The 25,750-nt window shown below is 34.7% G+C and overlaps 1 pseudogene; it reads left to right on the top strand.

Annotated features, from left to right (window-relative positions):
* The first annotated feature begins 24,542 nt into the window (after positions 1–24,542).
* Positions 24,543–25,170, top strand: LOC101341817 (40S ribosomal protein S7 pseudogene; annotated as a pseudogene).
* Positions 25,171–25,750: the final 580 nt, after the last annotated feature.

Genomic DNA, 25,750 nt, shown 5'->3' with positions numbered 1-25,750 from the left:
AACAGAAACACCATACCTCTTGGGAAATTACAGAGATTAGAGAGATGTAAGTTTATTGTTACCATATCCTCACTAAAATAATGTTTTGGCCAGTGCAAGATAGTAAAACAACAGAAACACCATACCTCTTGGGAAATTACAGAGATTAGAGAGATGTAAGTTTATTGTTACCATATCCTCACTAAAATAATGTTTTGGCCAGTGCAAAAGCCAGATAGATAGACAGTAAAATTATTAGAAATGCAGTCTGGCCCTGATGCCAATCTTATTTGTGGATCTAGATAAAGTATCTTTATTATAACAAATCAATTCAACCTCTAGTGCCTATTATGCCACTGTAAGCACTTTTATTTCCGTTCATATAAGAAAGATAATCAGAAGCAGTTTGTCTTTACATGACAAGGACAGTAGAATGCCTCCTTTGACTTAACTAGGGATTAAGTTAACTCTCTTCTTTGTTATAATATTGTTTTGAGAGTCTTGATCATCTTGTTGTTGTTGTTTTGGGGTGCCATAAAGTCAATTCCAACTCATAGAGATATCATGTGACAGAATAGGACTACCCCATAGAGTTTTCTTGGCTGTAATCTTTATGGAAGCAGATTGCCAGGCTGGTCTCCTGCAGAGCTTCTGGGTGGGTTCAAACTGCCAATCTTTTGGTTAGCAGCCAAGGGCTTAACCATTATACCACCAGGGCTCCTTTTGATCAGCTTAATATCCCACAAAATTCCAAGCTGTTTATCATGGTAATTATATTTTACTAAGCGTTTCAGGTGATCAAGAAATAGCAAGTAATCCAGATACCTTGGTAAAACACTTCCCATGCCAGACAAAGGAAGATAAGGCCTGAAAAGTTTCTGGCTTGACATACTGGTCAATTTCTAGGGATTCAGTGGTCTAGGTATTGGTGTACTCTAAAGTGAGGAAAAATGTGCAAAACGTTACACTATTCACCACAAAGAAAGCCAGATGTTTCAGGGAATGCCTTTTGAAATTTTAAAAGCAACAGATACCTCATTCAGGTATGTTGTTCAGACCCATTTACAATGTAACCAAGACGACTGCCTATTTTCAGTAATGTTGGAGATAAGAGGGGGTAAAAAGCCTCTTTAGTAGGTCTAGTGTCAAGGTTACCACAGAAGTTCTTCTCTTACTTGGGCCATATGACCAGTGATACCAGTACTGTTTTTGTCAAACAGTAAAAATAAACATTAGGTAATTGTTTGGAGGACAGAGCCACTAGCATATGACACCAACTGGAGAAAGTGACAGCATGATGCTTTTTACAAAACAGACAGAGCATGAAATATGAAACTATCATAGTCATATGCATTGTTGTTGTTATGTGCCGTTGAGTCGACTCTGACTCATAGCGACCCTACAGAACAGAGTAGAACTGCCCCATAAGGTTTCCAAGGAGTGGCTGGTGGATTCGAACGCTGATCTTTTGGTTAGCAGTCTGAGCTCTTAACCACTTCCCCACCAGGGCTCCAGTCATATGTAGAACATACTTAATATTTGTAGAATATAATTATATTTAAGATCATCTGAATGATTCTCTTAAATGTATGGCTAATACATGTCTGCTCTCTGTACCCTAAGCCTCAACAGTGATTCAATATGACTAGAAATAAGAGTTTTCTTCCAAAAGGGATATAAGCAATGATGTTATGTTAGGTGCTGATGAATCACACAAGTGTGGTTTTTCTCCTTGACAAATATGCTGAATACAAGGAGTCAAACATTATCTTCTTAAAAAAATCACTCTTCATTGGCTAGTTAACTATGAATTGTCAGTTCTAACACCCATGTTATATTTGTAATTTATTGACTTATTAGCAATTTTGCTTACCAGTATAATCACTTCAGAAAGCAAAACCTTGATTTGGTCATATCTTAAAGTCACAAGAGTACTGTCATCATAATATACTTTATTTTAGCATGCCCCATTGCCATACCAGTTATTCAGAGCTAGACTCTCAATCCAATATGATAAATGTCCATGAGGTAAGCCAGTTTTAAACACCTTTTACCCTTATCTAAAGACCCACTCGTTTGGTTTTAAAATCACATTATATGAGTGACCATATTAATGAAGCAGGAAGTTGATTCCATCCAGTTCATGCTTCAGTTTAAAAGTCGTAACCAGTAGAGAGTTTGGTCAAGGAATTTAAAATGTTCTTTGCAGTTTAAGCAGAGCTAAGCTGTGAAGCACGTGACAGATAAAACATATTCAGTAGAAATATACTTCAGAAAGTAGTGTAAATCAGCTATAGTGAAGGAAAAGAATCCTTAAAATTACCCTTGTAAGACTCTTTTTAACAGTTCATAAAACTTTTTTTAGTTATTATCACAAATACAGTGGTAGGCATGTTTGATTCATATTATTCTATAATTATCATTCTCATTGTAATCTTGATAAGAATATCTAGAAGAAGCTAGTAATATGTTTGTCTTAGCATGATAAAAATATGTCATGATCTTGGAAACTGTAACATAAAATCTACGCAAACATTTGAGTCAAGTGGTCTAAAATTTGTATTCATGTGATCACACTTTGACATGAAAAAGATAGTTCAAGATCTTGATAGCAACATTCAAAGGTAAAAAATCAACACGGGGTAAATTGATATTGTAGAGTGAACATTTATCGCATTATCATTTACAGTTGGAAGACAGAGATCCAGAGAGCAGTCAATGTGTTAGACAGTTCTGCCACCATTTCTGATTAGTTTCCTCAGAAATGTAACATGCCATTTTAATTGGATCAGGAATTGGTTCTGCAATGAGCCAGCACACACAGATTGATATTACTGTCTATCGTCCTCTACACTGTAACATCTGCAACACATGGAACTGTAAAAAACAATCTACACAAAGCCACTAGTGGTGAAGGAACATATGGAAGTGACTGTCCAAGCACATTGGTGTGTTGACATTTCCTGACATAGCTCTCCACAAAAGGGAATGTTTTATGAAACTAACAACCCCCGCAGTATAGCAAGGCTGTTAATTGTTCTTTGGGGAATGCAGCTAAAAAGACTGTTAGTTAATTTTTTTAACATCTGCGAAAGATAAAAAAAAACTTGATTAATTTAAACACATTTATAAGGATGCATCTATGATCCCTATATTAATAACAAGATACACCTGAGACTCTCTAAACAATTTCTACCAAAAATCCTTTATTCTGTTATGATAAAAAAATAAAAATAAAAAGATGTATAATTTTTTTTCACATTTAATAATGCCAACCACCCAATCCTTCAATGATTTGGTAAGAATTATACTTAAGATAAGACATATTATTACTGTTCTAAAGATATTTTGCTGGAAAATACGGAAGAAAAAGACCTGAAAGCAGCTGTTTGTCTAAAAACAACAGATGTGAGATACTTCTTAATTATTATCTGAGTCAATGATTTCTAAGATTAAGAGTTGTGTTTGAACCATACTTTGTGTTTGATTGTACAATAAAACTATTTCAGCGGATCATAGTTAGCTATCTGATCATAGTTAGAATCACTATTTCATATCCACAGTCTCAGAAGCTACAAGCATGCAGCTATTACTCCCCGTATTTCAATTGTGTGAGTCCATAGTTGAAATGAAAATGTACAGTTATTGGATCTCAGCATAGCAAGCTAAGAGCTAGGTACCTGACAAGAAAATATTTCAATGTCCCATTGCTCTTCAGCTGCTGCACTAAGTGGCTTTGGACAATGCTCCAGTGAATACTATAATAGCATGAGATGGCAGATGTAATGCTGCAGCATATTAGAACGGGACTGAGTTAGTTCAATAAACTTTCAGAGAATGAGAAAGAGTATAGGCACTAGAGATGACTTTCATATAGAATTCCTGAACTGGTTCTAATCACTTGTCTTGATAAGAACATCTCAAAATTGGCTCCTACCAACTTGATTTTTTTTTTCCATACTCCTTGACTAAGGACTAAGTTAAATTCCTATTTGAATTTAAACTATGATTATTTTATGTCCATTTCAGTCCATGTAGTTTCACATAGTTCAAGATTTTCTTCTCATAATATGCCAAAAAAAGTTTTCTATTTATAACTGTGTTGACATAATTTTGCTCTGTTCATAATTTTGTTGCCAAACAGTTGAATGATCAAATAATAAGAATGTTAAATATACTTGAGTTATTCATTCACCTTCATGGTTCTCGGCTGCCAAATTCATGAAGTATTCTCAATAGATAGCGATCTGCCTAGATTTTAAGGAACAACAGTGTGCGAAATTCTGCAATCTGGTTATGGAACGAAATTGACTAATTGTGGTTTTTACTTAATTGACATGATTGCTTCATTGCTATGTAGAAACAGAGTTATTTTCTCATGGTAAAGTTCTCCCAAATTTGAGCTTTCCCTATTTACTTAAATGTTATTTGCTTCAAATTGTTTAAACACTACTTCTCTACTTTTGTAATGTCTCTTACCATTTTAACTTGTGTTTATTTATGTACATATCATCTTCCCTGCAAATTTGTAAGCATTTCAGATACAGCATCTATGTCTCTTTCACTATTTTATCCTCATCGCTGCCTTATAGCACCTTGAAAAGAGTAGAGGGAAGAAGGAAGTACATTTTCTTACACAGTTCAGTCCATGAAATTCTCTCTAAATTTAATCACTACTCTAATTACAATGAGTAGTGAAAACAAATATCTGATCTTAGAGGAGATTCACAATACTATCACAATTATACACAGAGAAGAACAAGGTCATTAGTTTTTAGTAAAAGTAGATTTTACTTTGCCCTTTATGTTTTGTCTACACTTACCATGTTTCAGAGATATCACTTGGAAAAAAAATGTCCAAGTATAGTGCATTTGAAAAGAATAATACTCATGGTTAGTTGAGTGTAGGAAAAACGTGTCCAAAAATAGATGTGTACCTTTTAAATATAAATGGTAATATTTCCAAGAATAGATATTGGTTTGGGGTAAAGTTTAGTTTTTTTAAAATACGTTTTGGATTAATTTATAATGTAGAAATCTGTACTCTTGTGCTGACTTTCAGCTTAGGAAGAAAATAAAGTAATTATGCTTCTACATGTTTTAGCAGATGAAGCTGGTTATTTTATCCTTGTCTTTTAAGCTAAAATAGTTTATCCTCTATGGTATAATGAGTACTTTTATTCCAAGCTATTTAAAAAATCCTCTCAGTATGCAAAAAAAGGATTTATGAAGGCAGACAAGTTTCTGGAAAATTCTGTTTAAAGAGAAGATAGCACCTGTTTCTTTCCTCCTTGTTTTATAGTTACAACAACAAAAGCACGGTTAAAAGAGATATAGATGTTATCATGAGAAAGTATCTAGTAGGATGAAAAAATGAAAAAAGTAGGTTTGTACACGTGATATGAATGAGGTCTAGAAGAATAGATACCAACCAATCTGTGCTACATAAAAGAAAATAAAAACTAAAAATTCCCTGCAAAAAAATGTAAAAGAAATCAGATTCCAAAGCCACAAGTTTTTATTGCCAAGCAGGACTGCTTTTCAGAAGCCTGCATCTGTTGTAAACAGACCAGACGGATATACACAGAAATAGAAAGCTTCAAAGAAAGGGTGTGACTCACATGCCTTGCTTTAATAGCAGTATCAAGCTTTACTTTTGAAGTAGATCGGTCTTCAAAGCAGGTGTCCTAAAGGTGCCATCAGGCTGCTGAAAGTCAGCCAGTATTTGAAAGCTTGCCAGCTTGAAGGCCATTAATTGACAATCTGTGAAAGTCCAGCATCACAGGAAAGGAAATTACACAAAGGGGTGAGCCTGGATGCCTCGCACCTCACCAGGAGAAACAGCAGAGGGAGCTGCCAATCTTTCGAGACAGAAGTCTACGCAGCGCACAACTTCAATGATGGATGCTTACATACGAATTTCATGGGGCAGAAATCACTCTAATGTCTTTCATTGCCTTCTGGCACTTGATTTATGTAATTTTCCCAAATTATCAACTCAGAATTATTATGGGAAAAAAATAAATAAAAGAGCTTCTTGCTGATGGATTCTAGCTGCTAAGATTTGTGTGTTGGCCATGTCATGGCTCTTCGATAATGACAACGGGCAGTTAAACTCATCCTAAGCACAGATATTGCAGGCCTATTCAAATCCCTTCCTGTTTGTAAGAATTCTTTTTTGCGTACATATAGTTAAATCTCTCCGTCTCCTTTTCTGAGAATGTGCCACAGGAGTAAAGCAGGATTTGAAAGTGGGCCCGCGGAGCCTTTGTGAAAGTTTTTTTACAGATTTTTTTTTTTAAACACAGCAAAATGATCATTATGTAGCACCAGAAATATTTATTCAGTGTCAACCACTATTTGAGATGAGTTGCACATCATCCCTGTCTTTACTTGACTGCCAATAGCCCCGGGCAATTCGTTTGAAAATACAACAGAGTGGTAAACTACAAAACAGCAAAAATCTTGTCAATGCTAAACGGTAAGAGAGCCTCATAAGAATGCTAAATTGGTTATTAGAAAATTATCTCAGATGTCTGCTACAGACACAATTAAATGGGGCACCTTGACACTTAGGAATGTCTCACTGTATTTGCTGAGTGAGAGGCTATCCTGGTAGGCAGTGGCCTCCTTGTTTTGGTTTCTATGTGACACACAGTTTCAAACTTAACAGTCCTAGCTAAGGAACGTCGGGGAAAATGGCCATTCCTCCCACTACCAGCATCCTGGTTTTTCTGCATACATGTGACCTATTTCTCATCTCTGCTATGTTGACGTCAGACCAGGAAAGGTAAAGACGGGGGGTTATTCACATTGACATTCACATTTATATAAAAGAGAATATTAAATGATCCCTTTTAAAATGTCAGAATCAAAAAAGCCCTATGTGGAGTCATTCCAACAAGAGGTGCACCTGTCAGCCTTGCACTTGAGATGGGCACTCCTATGACATTTGGACTAATGTGGGCATATCTTTGAAGATATATATTCTCTACTTGAATATCTCAAGCTAACTTATTTTTTTAACTATTGTTTTATTTCTAGAATGAGTACCAGGCAACTTCAAACTGAAATGTTTTCAAATCATAGCTTACAAATGTTTTCTCAAGCAAAGGTTATCTGTGATGTCTTTTGAGTCACATACTATTCTAAAATCACAGTCAACCTGGTTTTCAATATACATGGAAGACTCTGTTGCAAACAGTATTTTTTAACTTTCTGTTTTGAAATAAATATGGATTTACAGAAGAGTTGTAACGAAAGTACAGGAGGTTCCCATATACCCTTCACCCACCTCTCCCTAATGTTAATATTTACATATCCATAGCACATTTGTTAACCTAAGTAATTAGCATTGGTGCAATACTATTAGCTAAACTGCAGACTTTATTTGGATTTCTCCATTTTTCTAGTAATATCCTCTTTGTCTTCCAGAATTACATGTTGTCTTTAGTTCTCATGTCTCCTTAATCTTCTCCAATCTGACAGTTTCTTACTTGCTTTGCCTTTCATGACTCTGACACTTTTGAAGAGTGATGGTAAATTATTTTGTTGAATATTCCTCAATGTGGCTTTGCCTGATGTTTTCTCATAATTAGAATGAAGTTGTGAATTTTAAAGAAGACTATCACAGAGATTATGTGCCTTTCTTATTACATTGTATCAAGGAGTGCATGATATCAACATGACTCATCAATCATGATGCCAATCTTCATCACCTGCATAAAGTGGTATCTGCCAGGTTTCTCCACCGCAAATTTTCTAATTTCCGCTTTTCATCAGTTCTTTTAGTTAGAAGTGAGTCACTAAGTCCAGCCTACAATCAAGGTGAAGGGAATGAACTTTTCACCTACTGGAGGGAGAATTATCAGGAATTTGAGGACATACATTAAAACCATCACCCGTTAAATCAAACCCATTGCTGTCGGGTTTGTTGCTGACCTTTTGGTCAAGCTCTTAACCAGTGTGTCACCAGGGCTCCAAAATCACCACAGTAATTAATAAATATTTTGGCTGAGATAATTTAAGGATATGCAAACATTTGGTTTCTTTAGTGTGTATTTTGTTAAAATTATAGCATACTTTTTATAGGCAGCATACAATTGTGTCTTGCTTTTTTATGTAATCTGTCAACCTCTGCCTTTTATTTTGTCTATTTATACCCTTTTCACTTAATGTGATTATTGATATGGTTTGGCTTAAATCTATCATTTTCTATTTGTATTCTATTTGTCCTATTTATTCCTTGACCCAATTTTCTTCTTTTCCTGACTTCTTGTATTTTTTGTTTTGTTTTGTTTTATGATGCCGTTTTATTTCCTCTGTTGATTTATTAGCTACAACACATTGTTTTGTTACTTTAGTGGCTGCTTTATGGTTTATCATAGACATCTTTAAATCATCAAGGTCTAAATTTTAAGTGATAACATACCACTTCATGTGTAAGAATCTTACAATAGGATACTTTCATTTCTCCCTTCATCTGGGACTCTTTGGACTATTGATGACACACATTTGTTCAAGAGTCAGATGAAGATAAATACCTGACTAAAGGCTCAAATAAAAGATAAGTTCATTGTGGGAATAAGAACACAGTTTAAACTGAGGGAAAACACAAAGTAAAAGCAATTCACTGAGTGTTCCCCTAAGCTCTTCAAATACAGGGATTATAAAGCCAAAAACCACAAGCATGAAAGATTTAAAGGTATTATGATTGGTTGGTAGTACATAAAGTTGTTTACAAAGAATTTTCTTTGGTAACTGGGAATAAAATGCAGAGGAAAACTGCAGGAGGTAGACGTTGGTTACCCACAAGTTTCCTGGAAAAATTTTTTTAAAAATCTTTATAGGGCATCTCAACATCTACAGGCATGTTTTAATCTATGTGATACATCTTGACACCTGTAGCATGTTTTCTGAGAATTAGCAAAGTAGAAATGACTTCTGAGAAACAGTCAAGTTAACAAAATGGGATCTGGTTAACAAAATGGGGTTAGCCCTACATTTCAGCCAGAAGCCTCAGCTATGCCAAGTGCCTTGAATTTTAGAGTGCTCTTTGCCACATTTTACTTTCACATGTTATAAACCTACACTATAATGCCATTAGTTTTATTTAAACAATTATTTTTTTAAAGTGATTCATATAAAAAGAAAATATATTATTTAGCCTTATAGTTACCATTTCCAATGTTCTTCATTCCTTTGTGAGAAGGAACAATACCTGCCACTCACAAATAATTATATGGATCTCACAATACCTACCACTCACACAGAACTTATATGGATCTCACAAAGGAATGAAGAACATTGGAAATGGTAACTATGTGACTAAATAATCTAAATATCCCTCCTATCCTCAGTGTGGGATCCTGGTGGTGCAGTGGTTAAGAGCTTGGCTGCTAACCAAAAGGTCGGCAGTTCGAATCCACGAGCTGCTCATTGGAAACCCTATGGGGCAGTTCTACTCTGTCCTGTAGGGTCACTATGAGTTGGAATCAACTCTACGGCAATAGGTTTGGTTTAGTTTATCCTCAGTGTGATTGTCTCCCTAACCTCAGGTCGTTTTTTCACATGCATGTGCTGATCAGTCTTCTGATAACTATTCTAGGATGATCCTATGCAAATCTCCACATTTTCTCTCTGTGCCACTCTCCTCTCCAGTACATTGTTCTACAAACTCCATCTGCTTTCTTTTCCATGAGCTCTGAGATGTCTCTCCTTAACTCATGGTGTCTACTGGAATGTGCCCAAGTTCCTCTTTGTTGCACTGTGGCTTGAAAACTCTTTCAAGTTAGTAAGCTGTGACAATCACAGGGCTCATCTATTTGTGTTCCATCTCTCAGGGCCACTGTCCTCTGCTCCCTGATGTTCAGTGTCTTAAAACAACTTTTTTTTTGCATATATTTTTTTCAGTCCCTGTTACACCAGTATAGTCAGAGGTGCAAGTCCTTCAGAAATTACTCCATATTGAATTTGTTTCAGCAGGTATTTTAAACATACTATAACTCTCTCCTCTTCTCCAAATATTTAACATATCTCTCTGACCCCTCTCCTGACTTCCAAGCTCACTTTCACAGCTGCTCACCTCTACTGTCTTACAGACACCTGAAAGCAATTCAGTTAAAGTATATATAAACCTAAAAATATCTCCACATTGCAAACTTAACAGTACTGAAATCATACAAAATATGTTGTCTGAACATTATTGAAAATGAACTAGAAATAAGTAATAAAATGGCATCTAGAAAATTATCAAATATTTTAAAAATAAACAACAGACTTCAAAACGATTCATTGGTCAAACAGAAAGTCACAAGCAAAGTTAGAAAAATATTTTTAAGTGAACAAAGTAAAAGCAGAACATATGAAAATTTGTGGGATGCAACTAAATCAGTTGTAATAGGGAAAATTATTACATTAAATAATTATATTAGAAAAGAATAAAGATTTCAGAGCAATAATTTTATCTTCCCCCTTAAGACACTAGAAAAGGATGAACAAGTCAAAACCAAAGAAAGAAGAAGGAAGAAAAAAATAAAGAAGAGAAAGCAATGAAATTGAACCAAAGGCATTGAAATAAAAGCTAAATAAAGAAAGAAGAGAGAGAGAGAGAACAAAAAGTAGCTAACAACAGAATGAAAGGGAAACACCACTGCAGAGCCAATGCAAATAAAAAGATTAAGCACATATTAAAAGCAAATATATGTCCATACATTTGACAAATTTTATGAATTGGACAAATTTTTTGAAAGACATAAACTATCAAAACCCATTCATGAAGAAATAAATAAATCTATCAAAAAAATTAAATTTGTAACTAAAATGTTGCAACAAGGAAAACTCCAGGCTTAGATTGCTTTACAGAAAAAAATTCTGCTAAATATTTACGGAAGAATTAAAATGTATTTTATATACTCTCTATCACAAAATAGAAGAAGTGATACTTTCCAACACTTTTCACAAGACCAATATTATCCAGACACTAAAACTAGACGATATATTACAAGCAAACAAAATTTTAGACTACTATATTTTTACACAAATAAAGGGCACCTTCTACTTTTGTTTACCAACCTCTCTCTACCCCCATGAAGTATTTTCATAAATGCTGCCATGTCAATTTTTTTTGCATGTTGCTGTAAAAAAAAAAAAAAATTGGCATAGTGGTACTTATGAAAACACCTTGTGGGAGGAGAGAGCAGTTGGCAACAAGCATAGAAGGCATGCATTATTTGCATAAAAATATGATAATATATTAGCAAATATCAAAAAATATTAGCAAATCAAAACCAGAAATATTTAAAAAGATTACTACATTATATTAAGTGGGTTTATCTTGGGAATGCAAGACTGATTCAACATTTTAAAATAATCAACATAATTCTTCACATCAACAGACTGAAGAGTGAAAAGCTTACGTCATCTGAATAGACACAAAAAAATTCATTCAACATAACTCAACATCCATTCCTGATTAAAAACTCTTGACACACTCAGAAGAGAAAGAAACATCCTAAACCTAATAAAGTACATCTAAACAAAACCTACAGCTAACATCATACTTGACAATAAAATACTGAATGTTTTCCCTCTAAGATCAGAAATAAGCAAAGGATTCTGTTATCACAGCTCCTATTCAACATCTTACTGGAAGTCATAACTACTGCAATATGACAAGAAAAAGAAAAGACATACAGAATTGAAAAGAAAGAATAAAACTGTCTGTACTTACAGGTGAAACAACTGTATGCATAGCAGATACTAAGGAATATACAAAAAAATTCTTAAAACTATTAAGTGAGTTGATCAAGGTGGCAGAATACAATGTCAATAAAAATTAATTGTATTTATACATACTGGCAACAAATAATTGGAAATTAAGTTTTTTAATGGTACTACTTACAATAACACCAAAAAACATGAAATAATTAGTTCTAAATCTAACAAAATATATGCAGGATCCATATGCTAAAAACTACCAAATGCTGATGAAATAATTCAAAGCAGACCTAAAGAAATGGGGAGTTATATCATGTTCTTACATTAAAAGACATTATTTTTATGATATCAATCCTCTTCATTTTTGAAATATAGATTCAACATAAACCAATTGAAATTCCATTAGGCTTTTTTTTCTTTTTTCTCAGTAGCTATTGACAAGTAAACCAAAAAACCAAACCTATTGCCACTGAGGGGATTCCAACTCACAGCAACCCTATAGGAAAGAGGGGAATTGCCTCATAAGGTTTCCAAGGAGTATCTGGTGGATTTGAACTGCTGACCTTCTGGTTAGCAGCCATAGCTCTTAACTACTACACCACCAGGGTTTCCTATTGACAAGCAGATTTTAAAAATTGTATGAAGAGGCAAAAGACCTAGAATAGCAAAACAATTTTGAAAAATGAGCAAAAATAGACTTCTTGTATTCGATTTCAGGACCTAATATAATAATTGACACACTGTGGTACTGGAGACTAGGTTGACACGTATCAGTGGACAAGAATAGAGCATCTAAAAATATGCTACTGTTTTTGTTAGTGCCCTTGGGTTGGTTCCAACTCATAGCGACCTTATTATGTACAACAGAATGAAAGACTTTCTGGTCCTGTGACATCCTCACAATCGTTGTTATGCTTGAGCCCATTGTTGCAAGCACTGTGTCAATTCATCCTGAGGGTTTTCCTCATTTTTTTTCCCTAAAAGTATACCAATACGTATATGGTCAATCAATTTCTGATAATTTAATGGAGATATTATACTTTTTCAACTAAATCACCACCACCCACTGCAGTCGAGTCGATTATGCCTCTTAGGGACACTATAGGATAGAGTAGAATGGTCCCATAGGGTTTCCGAGGCTGTAATCTTTATAGAAGCAGACTGCCACATATTTCTTCCTTGAAGTGGCTGGTGCTTTCAAATCACCAACCTTTTGGTTAGTAGCCAAGTACTTAGCCACTGTGCCACCAGGGCTCTTTTCCAAATAAATAGCACTGGAATAATTGGACATCAATATGTAAGTTAATTAGCCTTGATCTGTTGTTGTTGTTAGTTGTTGTAAAGTTGATTCTGACTCATGGTGACCTCATATGTGCAGAGTAGAACTGCTCCATATGGTTTTCAGGCTACGAACTTTCAGAAGCTTGTCTTCTGAGGTGCCTCTGGGTGGGTTTGAACTGTCAATCTTTCAGCTATTAGTCAAGTGCTAAACTGTTCGCACCACCCAGGGGCCTAACCTTGATCCACACATAAATTAACACAAAATAGATAATAAATCTAACTGTAAAATCTAAACCATAGAACTTATAGAAGAAAATACAGGAGAGTTTTGTTTTGTTTTTTAAAATATATATTGTATTACAAGAGTTCTTGAATACAACACCAAAAGCATAATTTCATGAAAGAAAAAGCAAATAATTTGGACTTTATAAAATGTAAAATTTTGCTCTGTGAAGACATTGTAAAGAAAATGGAAACAAGCCACAATAAGGGAGAAAGTATTTGTTAATTTTATTTCTGTCAAAGAACTTGAATCCAGAATACACATGTAATAGGAGCCCTGGTGGTGCAGTGGTTAAAGAGCTTGGCTGTTAATCAAGAGGTCAGCAGTTTGAATCCACCAGTCGCTCCTTGGAAGCCCTATGGGGCAGTTCTACTCTGTTCTATATGGTTGCTATGAGTCGGAATCAACTTGATGGCAAAGGTCTGGGTTTTTGGTATGTTGCTATTAGTTAGAATCCACTCGACAGCAATGCATTTGGTTTTTTTGTTTTTATATATAATATTGAGCCCTGGTGGTGCAGTGGTTAAGCTCCTGGCTGCTAACTGAAAGGTCAGCAGTTGGAACCCACAAGCCACTCGTGGGAGAAAGACGTGGAAGTCTGCTTATGTACAGATTTACAGCCTTGGAAACCCTATGGGGCAGTTCTGCTCTGTTCTATAGGGTCGCTATGAGTTAGAATGGACTAGATGGCAACAGGATTGTTTATTTTTGTTGTTGTTCTTGTTGTTATATATAATATTATATTATATATTATTTTTATGTTAAATAATAACAAAACAACCCCATTAAAAAGGGGGCAAGAAATTTGAACAGAGGCTTCACTAAATTAGATATATACAATAAAACCTTTGAAAACTGGAAACTGTGTAAAGCAAAAACCTGTCAGAGAAGGAAAACTCAAATATTTTCTACTGAAACAAATGATAGAAAAGTGGTAAGACTGCACCCTGTTAAAGGTGGGAAACTTCTGACACCCAAGAAACAAGGTAGTTCAGTCCAGTTCCTGCTCTCACAGATTTCACTGTATTTGGCCACTTAGCAAATAACAAATATGCATAATCATTAGTTATCAAAGCAATGGAAATAAAACCACAATGAGATATCCAAACGCTGGTGAGGATTCAAGGTCTTGGGTACTCTTACACATTTCTGACAGTAATACAAAATTGTATAACTGCTTTGAAAACACTGTAGCAATTTCAAAGAAATTAAAACATAAACTTGCTATATGACCCAGTAATCTCACTCCTGGGTATTTACCAAAGAAGAACAAAACGTATATTTATACAAATACCTGTGTATGAAGGTTTAGAGAGGCTTTATTCATAATTTCCAATAACTGGAAATAATTCAAATATACTTTCAGTTAGATAATGGGTATACAAACTATGGTACATCCATGCAATGTAATTCCACTCAGCAATTAAAAAAAAAAAAAAGTCAAATTACTAATACATGCAACAACATGGACAAGTCTCAAATATAGTTTGCTAAATGAAGGAAGCACAAGTCAAAAAGGAACATACTATATGATTCCATTTATATAATATTCTAAGGTGAAATTATAAGAAAACAGATCAGTCACTGCCAAGGATTGATCATGGGGGACAGAGTTGTCTATATAAAAGAGCATCATGATGTAATTTTTTTTTTTTTTATGCAATGTAACTCCTGTATCTTGACTGTGTGTTGGTCAAGGATTGTATGCATTTGTCAAAATGAATAAAACTCTCTGCCAAAAACAGTGACTTTTACTTTATGTGAATAAAAATGGAATTTAAAAAAGAACACTGAAAGGACATAATTCAGATTTAAATTTTGAGGTTCACAAGTTTACAATGTAATTTGCAGTTCCTATATTGATAGTTATATTACTGATTCTATTTTGTAAAGAAAAAATATAAAACATGTAAAAAATATAAAACATGCACTATATATATTTCTATATCTGTATCTATCTACATCTACATCTCTGTAACTACACCTGTAGCTCTCTAGAAAACTTCAAACTTATGTTATCTTTGAGCATTCATTCTCTCATGCTTGAAATTGCTTTATTTTTCCCTCTGCCTGCCCAAACGTTACTAGTTCTTTTAAGACCAAGTTCAAACCTCTCCAAATTATACAGAGTTCTGTGTCTTTTTGGACTACTACCATTACACTCTGTAGCAGTGTTTTGGAATGAACCCAGGCTAATTCCAATTTTGAGAATATTTTCTAGTTTTCCACCTTCCCTTCATTCAGTCCATTGCTAGAACAGAACTTGGCATAGAATATATGCTCAATAATATTTGATTAAGAAGTGAATGAAAGCATTAATGAATGATACATGTTTTAATCATTAACCTGTACTCCCAGTATCTGGTTTTCACAGAGAGATGCAATGGTCCAAGTACTAAATCCATTAACCCCTCCTCATCCTTGAACCTCTCCATTTTAGGGACACGGTTAATCTCTAGAGTACGGTTCTAATTGATTTCTTTGGAAAGAGTGGGATTGACCTCTTATCCACACAGTTATTCCTTTTGGGCTTTGCATAAAGAATTCCCTGAGATGATCAGAAATTCCACATCACAATGGCCCAAGTTACCTGACTTCTTGTCACAGATGTTTGCTTTTGATTGTCTGATATGGCAGACAAGTTAGCAATATCTGTTTTGATCCTTGTTTGTTACTAATATTGGTAACTGCTACAAAGATGTCAATTTTGTAAATGTTGACTTTTTACTGTGGGAATGTTTTATTATTTCCATTCTATTTAAATACATTTAATTTTGTGTTCTGTTGATCCTGACATCCCATTTAAGTGGTGAGATTTCCTGGTTCCAATTACTGATTTGGTAGAATAAATTTACATGTCTTCTGCAAACCCATTTCAGTAATGATATATAGGAACCACTCAGTTCAGAGAATACTGAGCATTTAGCTTTAAAAAAATCAAATATAAGTGATTTGAAACAAGAAACTCTGCTTTCAAATTCAGCTGTATCAATCAGCTGGATAACATTGGCAGTTTATTTAACCTAAGACTCAGTTTGTTTTTTGTTTTGTTTTTTCCCATACAATGGGAGCAATAATAATAACTTCATCTTAGATTTGCTTCAAGGAACATAAGTGATAATTCAAACCCTTGCTAAAATTAGTAGTAGAAATAATTACAATTGTTATTAGTATCAATATCACTGTCATGGTATTTAATAATATTAATATACTTTAATACTTAATATTAAGTCATTGGCTAAATCAGTCGTATTACTTCCCCATTGTAGCAAAATGTACATAGAGATTGGTAGTCTAACTAGGATGCTTCTTGGAATTAGATCTAATAGTAACCAGATAGTGAATGATTCATTCCTCAAGTACTCAGATCCTGATACCGGGCTCGATTTCATACCTAGTTGACTAAAGAAAAAAAATTAACTTATGATGTCAAGGGAAACCAAACATACTGTATAATGTATGTCCTTATCTGAGGAATGAATGTTCCCAGAAAACTCTTCAATAATTCTCAGGTGTATGTCTCACCTTTCCACTAGTGACTGAGTTCACCATATATCTGCTAAATTAACAGCACCCTAATAGAGTTTCTGACTTTTCCAAGGTGAATGGTGATAACTTACTCTGGATTGTCTCTGTTTATACCCTAAGCTGAAGGCAACACAGATCTTATTAAGATCAGAACTACAAATAGAGAAAAAATAATCAAGCTCTAGAACAAAAATATATATATATATATCTACCTTTCTAATCTTTTCTGTTTTGTTTTGGCTTCATGCACTCAACCTCATTCTGCCATTGGCAATGACTTGCATGCTGAGTTTTGTTATAGTGATGACCTCCAGCTACAATATGTTTGGTGGACGTTTTACTTTTTTTCTTTAAAATATCTGTTTGGCTATGTAGAATGTATTTAAATTATCTTTGAAAAAATTAGAATATTTATTCACAATGCTACCATATTAAATATACTTCCCATGCTTATACTTTGAATAATTTATTTGCTCATGCAATTGATTAATGTCTTCAGGAATAACACATCACTTTGCCAGGCAGAGTTTGACTTTTATATACTGAAACAAAGAAAGAGGCAGGCATTCTTCATTGACGCCTGTCAAGGCAGGATCCACAATCACCAGCAAAAGACCACACACATGCTCTAACAGTGCATGGGAAATGCTTTGCTCACATAGAGAAGAGACAGAGCAAGATCAGCTTCACTAGTGGGCACCAGTCTCTCATGGCCAGTAGGCTTATCCTGCATATGGCCAGTGCAGGGTGGATGTTCTGCGTTCGCCCTTCTTGTGCAGTATTAGGAGAGACTCATTCCCTCCCCGCTAGGAACAGATATAGAGGTGGGGTTGGCTAGGTGCCATGTGGTGCCTGCCCACATACAAGAGACAGAGAAAATCACTGTGTGCCCAGAACAGCGGGAAGCCTTCTCTGATACGGAGATGGAACTGGGAGAGAGAGAGCGACCCAATTCTCAGCATCCTTGTCAGAGAATGTTCTGGCCTCAAGGCCTTTACTTTGGTATTCTAGATGAGAGGCATAGCGGCAGACCATTCCACCAAAGATACCTACATTCCTGGAACTTTCAATATGTCCTTTATATTTGAAGTTCAGAAGAATTTATTTCAAACATAACTTATCACCATGATGAGTGCTAAGATTCACCTCACGTACAAGTATATGTAAAAATAAATGCATACGTTTATAGTAGAATATTAAATATTTAATAGTAATTAATCAATTTCAGTCATTAGTCTGTTAGAACCTACATTAAGAATTTATGTGCTGCTGTTAAAGGAAATATTTCCAGATGTGTCCTTGTGCTTAATTTTATTTTTTAAATCATAATTGTTCATTATTTTTCCCAAAGTCAGGAACCAAAATTAGAAAGCAGCATCAGTGTCCAGGTATCGCTAAAGCATATCTGTGACCTCAACTTACCAGTGTCCCAAAAACCTCATATTATTGCAGTCTGAGACTATTAAACTGAAATAATAGAAGCGTCACCTAATGCACTTCTGAAGTTTCACACAACCTTCTAGAAATACACCAGACAAGTGTGGATCATTTCTTCTCAGCACTTCAAGTATGTAAAACACTCATATGGGTGATGCTATTATAAATGTATTTCTGGCCTTAATTTTTACTGAATTCAAATAAGTTTTTGAATTATTATGGTGTAAATATTTTAGACATACTGTTTGTCTTCTCTTGACAGCAATCTTATGCTTTGCACTTCAGACTATGACTAGAATTTAACATAATTTTAAGAATCTATGTTCTTCACCAAATAGCTTTAGAATATCCATTTTTATTGTTTATTAAATTCTTCCATACTTGGCATGATCGCAAGATTATATAATTAAATAAAATTCAAAATTCAAATGACACTTTCATCTTATACCACTAAGAACCAACAAATCTCTCTTGGAAGAATTACAGTCAGAATACTCTTTAGAAGGGAGAATGGCAAGACTTCATCTCACATACTTTGGACATATTATTAGAAGGGACCAGTGCTTGGAGAAGCACATCATGCTTGGTAAAGTAGAGGGTCATCGAAATAGAGGGAGACCCTCGACAAGATGGATTGACACAGTGGCTGCAACAATGGGCTCGAGCATAACAACAACTGTGAGGATGGGGCAGGACCGGGCAGTGTTTCATTCTGTCATACATCGGGTCACTATGAGTGGGAACCAACTCAATGGCACCTATAACACAACATTATTTTTAAGATACCATAGTAATAGTTATCACCTCTTGGACATATACTAAGTGCCACAACTGCTTGTTGTCTTATATTTATTATTTTATTTATCACAGCAACTATATAGTCAGGCAGTGTTATTCTGATCTTCCAGATAAAAAAAACTAGGTTCAGTGAAGTTACTTAACAAAACTAATATGAAAAGTCTTTGTAATGGAAATTCAAGTCTTGCAGATGCCAAAGTTCAAGCCTTAACCATTAGACTACACTGCCTTATAGGCCACTATGTCTGATGTTACAAGAAGGAAAAAAGGGAAGAAAAACATACTTTTAGGTTCAGTTATCATGCAAGTGATAATTTCATCTCCCCTTTTTCAACTATTACTGTGCTCAATTACATAGACTGACTTAAGAATTTAACACCCCATTATTACGTTTTTACTTATTCATACGTTTCAGAAATCCTCAATATACATTTTTTGCTATACTAATGCTAGTAAATATTCTTTCTTTGGCATTAATAAAGATAAATTTCTATTGATGATTTAGATTACACTTAGACTTTGCTTCCTACTGTTTCTCTGTCAATGCCACATCTCATTGCAGATTTCAAGATTTCCATCTTCTAAGTTTAGTATATACCTGTTACAGCACCATATAGGTATCTTTGAAAAAAAAGTTTGCAGTAAAATTCGTCTCTGTTTCAAGGAATAAAAAAAAAAAATCTTATTTCCATAGCTGCATTGCAGAATGATGTAGCTTTTATATAAGAGGATCTAAACTTTAAATATGAATCATATATGTCTATAACTATTTTTAAATGCCAATCCATTACCAGTTAAATGTCTTTTTATTTATAAAGAAAATGCTGTAAACTGTGTGGGATAGTGGGGGATAGCTGTCTCTCACGTTAGAGGCCAGATTAGACTTGGTTGGGTCTGCTCATATGAGTAACATGTTGTAATGGCTGTCTTCGAGTTTGGATCATTTTTAAAGTCCCATTACTCAAAGGAATCTCCAAAGTTTGCATATAGCCAAGCAGCTGGAATGAGAGTGGTACCTGATCGAGTCTCTATAACTAGATAATGAAAAACTAAATGACTAAAGTTCTCTTGAAGAGTAGTTTGAATGGGAAATAAGAGTGAGCGAGTAATTGGTATTTGAGAACAGAGGATGACTGCCATACATAGAGACAAGAGTAACCAGAACTCATGTGTGAGCAGAAATCTAGAGTTCATGCCAGGCATCACAGAAGATCTCAGCCCATAGCTGAATCACCAGCTATGCACACTAGAATAGGGAGCAGCAAGTGTGTACTGCCGGACTGGCAAATAGATAGGGTGAGTCAATAGGGCTGCTTTGAGTTTTTCATCCCTTCTTCCCCTCAATCCAGATCCTCAGACAATTGTAACTGTTTCCTCTCTAAATTTTTCAATTCACAAAATCCCTTAAATAATCCCGGGAATTACCATCTGTGGAAGCTAAAAGTGTTTGCCTAGCATCGAATCCTATAAAGACTAGATTAGGTGTCAAGGGAAAACGGGGATAAAAACACTTGAAAGTCTATAGTCTTTAGTAAAATGAAATTTGAGAGGGAAAATTTAGGCACAGTTTACCAAAAAAAAGTATATAAAAGATCAATCCAACAGCACTGGAGGCACAATATGAATTTTATGCTGAGCCTACTACAACCTCACAAGGAAGGAGGGGTAGTTTCTAAAAAGCATGATAAAAATCTGGAAAATAACTACCTCTAACATTGATCAATAATATTTAAAGTACACTTTAATTTAAACTTTCTTATCAAATGTAATTCAAATAAAATTTTGATTTAACTGTATTCGTTTTAGTAATAGAAATGTGATTTTTCAAAAAATAGTTGATGTTTGTTCATATTTTATACAAAATAGTATATTAAACTTGATATGTACATGCAATGCTAAGTATTTATTCTAATAATTATAAATCTTTCTTAATTATGTTTGATTTTTCAAAGAAAATATACACAAATTTTGCTAAATTAAGAAGCAAAAAAGAATTAAGGCAATTAAATTACTATTTGACTATCCTGTGAGGTCTGTGAAATAATATTGTCTACTTGATTTACCATTTGAAAGAAAAAAAATTACATTTTTGGAAAGATCTTCAATTTATATTAGATATTCATAACTTGAAAAACTATGGAAAAACTGACAGTTCAGCATGTAAATTTCAATGTTATTCACATGTGAACTGCTGTAAGATGAGGAATAAATGTGATTGAAGCACTGTTGTAATAGCTGCATAAATCTTTATCTTGGTTCTTGTTGCTTTATAGGTTTATCAGAGAAAAAGAGAGGCTAGTTTTCAATGTAGTATAGCTTAGTTGTTAGGTGTGCTCAAGTTGGTTCTGACTCATAGTGACCCTATGTACAACAAAATGAAATACTGTCTGATCCTATGCCATCCTCACAAACATTGTTATGTTTGAGTCCATTGTTGCAGCCACTGTGTCAATCCATCTCATTCAGGGTCCTCCTCTTTTTTGCTGACCCTCTACCATACCAAGTGTCGTGGATTGAACTGTGTCCCCCAAAAATATCTGTCAACTTGGCTAGGCCGTGATTGTCCATCATTCTGTCATTTGATGTGATTTTCCTATGTGTTGTAAATACTATCTCTATGATATTAATGAGATGGGATTAGTGGCCGTTATGTTGCTGAGGTAGGACTCAATGTACAAGATTAGGTTGTGTCTTAACCATTCTCTTTTGAGATATAAAAGAGAGAAGCAAGCAGAGAGTCATGGGGACTTCATACTACCAAGAGAGCAGCACCAGGGGCTGAGGTCCCGAGATCCCTGCTCTGAGAAGCTCCTACTCCAGGGGAAGATTGATGACAAGGACCTTCCTCCAAAGCCGACAGAGAGAGAAAGCCTTCCCCTGAAGCTGGCGTCCTGAATTTGGAATTCTAGCCTACTAGACTGTGAGAAAATAAACTTCTTTTTGTTAAAGCTATCCACTTGTGGTATTTCTGTTATAGCAGCACTCCATAACCAAGACACCAAGCATGATGTCCTTGTCCAGGGACTGATCCCTCCTGATATGTCCAAAGCATGTGAGACGAAGTCTTATCATCCTTGCTTCCAAGGAGGACCTTAGCTGTCCTTCTTCCAAGACAGATTTGGTGGTTCTTCTGGCAGTCCATGGTATAGTCAATATTCTTCACCAACGCCGTATTCAAAGCTTCAATTCTTCTTTGGCCTTCCTTACTCATTGTCCAGCTTTTGCATTCATATAAGACAATTGAAAATACCATTGCTTGGGTCAGGTGCACTTTAGTCCTCAAAGTGACATCTTTGCTTTCCAACACTTTAAAGAAGTCAATGCAGTATAGAAACCTGCAAATGCTAGTATATTCTTTCTTACCTTTTTCTTTGATTTGTATGTACTCCATGTTTTCACTAATCACTCAAAAAAGTGTTTTCATATGAGTGATTGAATGTACACATTAAATGGATGTTCAGTGAAAATAAAAATAAGAACTGAAATCTAACTTATTTTTGGAAACTCAATTGACAAAAGTATATATATATATGTATATATATATACATATATAAAACTAAACTGTATCTTTAAATATTTCACAATTTAATTTCAGCCCAACAGATAATACATATCTGCCTTAGTAAAATGTGCTTACTATTTTTTTTGGATTTTGGGAATACCGTGGTAAATCTGGTAGTATTCATTAACCCCATTGTAATGGAAGATGTGATTTTTGTCACACCAGTAAAGCAAGATCATTACTTCAGATGACATCATCTTCTATCCTTTGAAATAGCATTTATTTCTACAATAATGAGTGTTTGTACAGTATTCTTATTTGAGAGTACAACAGTGTTGGCCATAGGAACCAGAAAAAATGGGGGAAAAAAATGAGTCATTTAACATATTTACTCTGTAGTGGAGGTTAACTTTTAGCTCTTTAGTTTAACAATTGCTTCCTCTGAACAAAATGGGAGAAGATAATAATTCCCCTTGATAGGAAATATTATTTTTTTCCTAGTCTGATAAATCCCATCCAATAATATTAATGGACCCTTACTGAGTGTCAGTTGAATGTATGACAATATTACATTCCTGCGTTTATGATTTCTCCTCATACATCTTCTCCTGGAAATAGGATAAAATATTGAGTGCCATTACAATGCATTCATTTAACACGTAATTATTGAGCATGTTGTCAACATGTTGCTAAATGCCAAGTATCCAGGAGTTAAAAAGGTAAACATGGGCTTTTCCTTCATGAACCCTAGAGGTAGTGGTAAAAAATGCTCACCTTGCCTAGCTTAACTGTTTTATAAATTGAGAGGCATTTCTCCTACAGCTTAGTTACTTGGATGACTATAGAACATAAAGTTCAAAGAATACAGACAAGAAGTATACAATAAGGAAGAAAAACACATAAAAAAAAGTTTTGATGGAGAAAATACTATTAAGTAGTACAGACAGTCCCCGTATTACAAACGAGTTCTGTTCCTAAGTCTGTCTTTAAGTCGAATTTGTACATAAGTCATTTCATACAAACGAACTATTAGGTATGGCCTGTATCTAATGTCAGTTAGTCGATGTTTGTCTTAGTATATAGGATATAGTGTACCTTTCTATGCATAAACAAACATTAAAAAGACACTTTCAGATACACTAAAACATCCTTAACATAGTAATACAGTAATAATAATAATAATAATAATAACAATGGTTTGATACACATTGCAAAGTAATGTCTGTCTGTTACTACAAATCACTGTATATACCTCAGATTTTTAATATAACAGGCTTTAAGGGGGTTGGTTTGTAACTACAGGTTGTCCTAAGTCAGATGCTCGTAACCCAGAGACTGCATATAAATGTAAAAAGTGTTATGGGAAGAAAAATAAAATTGGAAAGAGATAGCAATCAAAGAAGTCTTTACAAATATATAAATAAGTTTACAGGAAAATGTGAATTTTTAAAGCAATAAGTGGTTCTGTGCAGATGAAATTAGAAGATAGATATATAATAAATTTACAAATATATATATGTATATATATATACATATATACATTAGAGCACAGGCAACTATTAAAATCTATTTTAAAAATTTGAGAGTTAAGGGCCTATGATTTTGGATAGCAGAGAACAGATTCCAGATATATTTGTAAGTAGAACTGTAGAATATTGGTAACTGATTGAATTCTGAGGATTTGTACAAAGAGAGGGCTCATAGATAATTACGATATGCCCATCTTGAAAAAAAGATGTGTATGGTGGTGTCATTTACTTAGAGAGTAAACCGGAAAGAAAAAAATGGAAAGATATACGATTAGTTAGAGAAATGAAGAAAAGCTAAAGAAAAATAGGAGCTAGCTTGATGTGTAGAGAGAGAGAAAAATTTGATTGAGATTGAGGTATTTGTGAGTACACTAGCTTAAATAATAGGGAATCTCAAAATAAAGATCTGGTCTAGAGGTACTAATTTTGAAAGTCATTAAGACAAAGGTGGTAGTTAAAATCGTACACATGGGCTCTTGCTACGCCGGCCCTCAGCAAGGAAAACACCATGTTCAGTTCAAGCGCGAAGATTGTGAAGCCCAATGGCGAAAAACCGGATGAATTCGAGTCTGGCATTTCTCAGGTGCTGCTTGAACTGGAGATGAACTCAGACCTAAAGGCTCAGCTGAGGGAGCTGAACGTAACCACAGCCAAGGAAAACTGAAGTTGGTGGTGGTCGGAAAGCTATTATAATCTTTGTTCCCGTTCCTCAACTGAAGTCTTTCCAGAAAATCCAAGTCAGGCTAGTACGTGAACTGGAGAAGAAGTTCAGTGGAAAGCACGTTGTCTTTATTGCTCAGAGGAGAATTCTGCCTAAATCAACTAGAAAAAGTCGAACAGAAAATAAGCAAAAGCGTCCCAGGAGCGTACTCTGACAGCCGTGCAGGATGCAATCCTTGAAGAGTTGGTCTTCCCAAGTGAAATTGTTGGCAAGAGAAGCCATGTAAAACTGGATGGCAGCCGGCTTATAAAACTTCATTTGGACAAAGCACAGCAGAACAACGTGGAACACAAGGTTGAAACTTTTTCTGGTGTGTATAAGAAGCTCACGGGCAAGGATGTTAATTTTGAATTCCCAGAGTTTCAGCTGTAAACAAAAATGACTAAATAAAGAACCATTCACAAAAAAAAGAAAAAAATAATCGTACACATGGATGTCGTCTCTCAGGAAGGATAAACGTACTGAAGAGAAGAAAGAGTCTGGTTTGGAACCTGACGGATGCTAATATTTAAGAAGCTGAGTTTATAAATATTGAGTATTCCAACACAGAAGGAATCCCAGAGTAGAATAGCATTGCAAAGGCCAAAAAATTATAGTGCTTCAAGGAAGAAATAATCAACAATATCATATGCTAGACAAAAACAGGATAAGATGACCATGAGAAATAGTTGAAAATGACATTTGGAAGTCAATTGTGACCTTGATAATAGGCAAATTATTCTAGGTTGATGAGTAAGGGGAGATGAAGTATAATCTATTGCCCTAATATATTAGTCAGTGAGGGGATGGAGAGGAAAGGGAGACAACTGGGATTTAAAAAACAAACAAATACAGAAAAAATTCAAACTCTAAGATATACAAATAGACTTGTGGAACTCTTAATTCATGAGAGAAAGCTTGTGTGGAACTCTGAACATTACCTTTTTAGGTGAAAGGATATTAAAATATGGTCACTGGCTAGACCATAAGCTCTA

Source organism: Trichechus manatus, unplaced genomic scaffold (assembly GCF_000243295.1).
Source record: "Trichechus manatus latirostris isolate Lorelei unplaced genomic scaffold, TriManLat1.0 scaffold00025, whole genome shotgun sequence".
NCBI lineage: Eukaryota > Metazoa > Chordata > Mammalia > Sirenia > Trichechidae > Trichechus > Trichechus manatus.
This window is presented reverse-complemented; position numbering and strand designations above follow the sequence as displayed.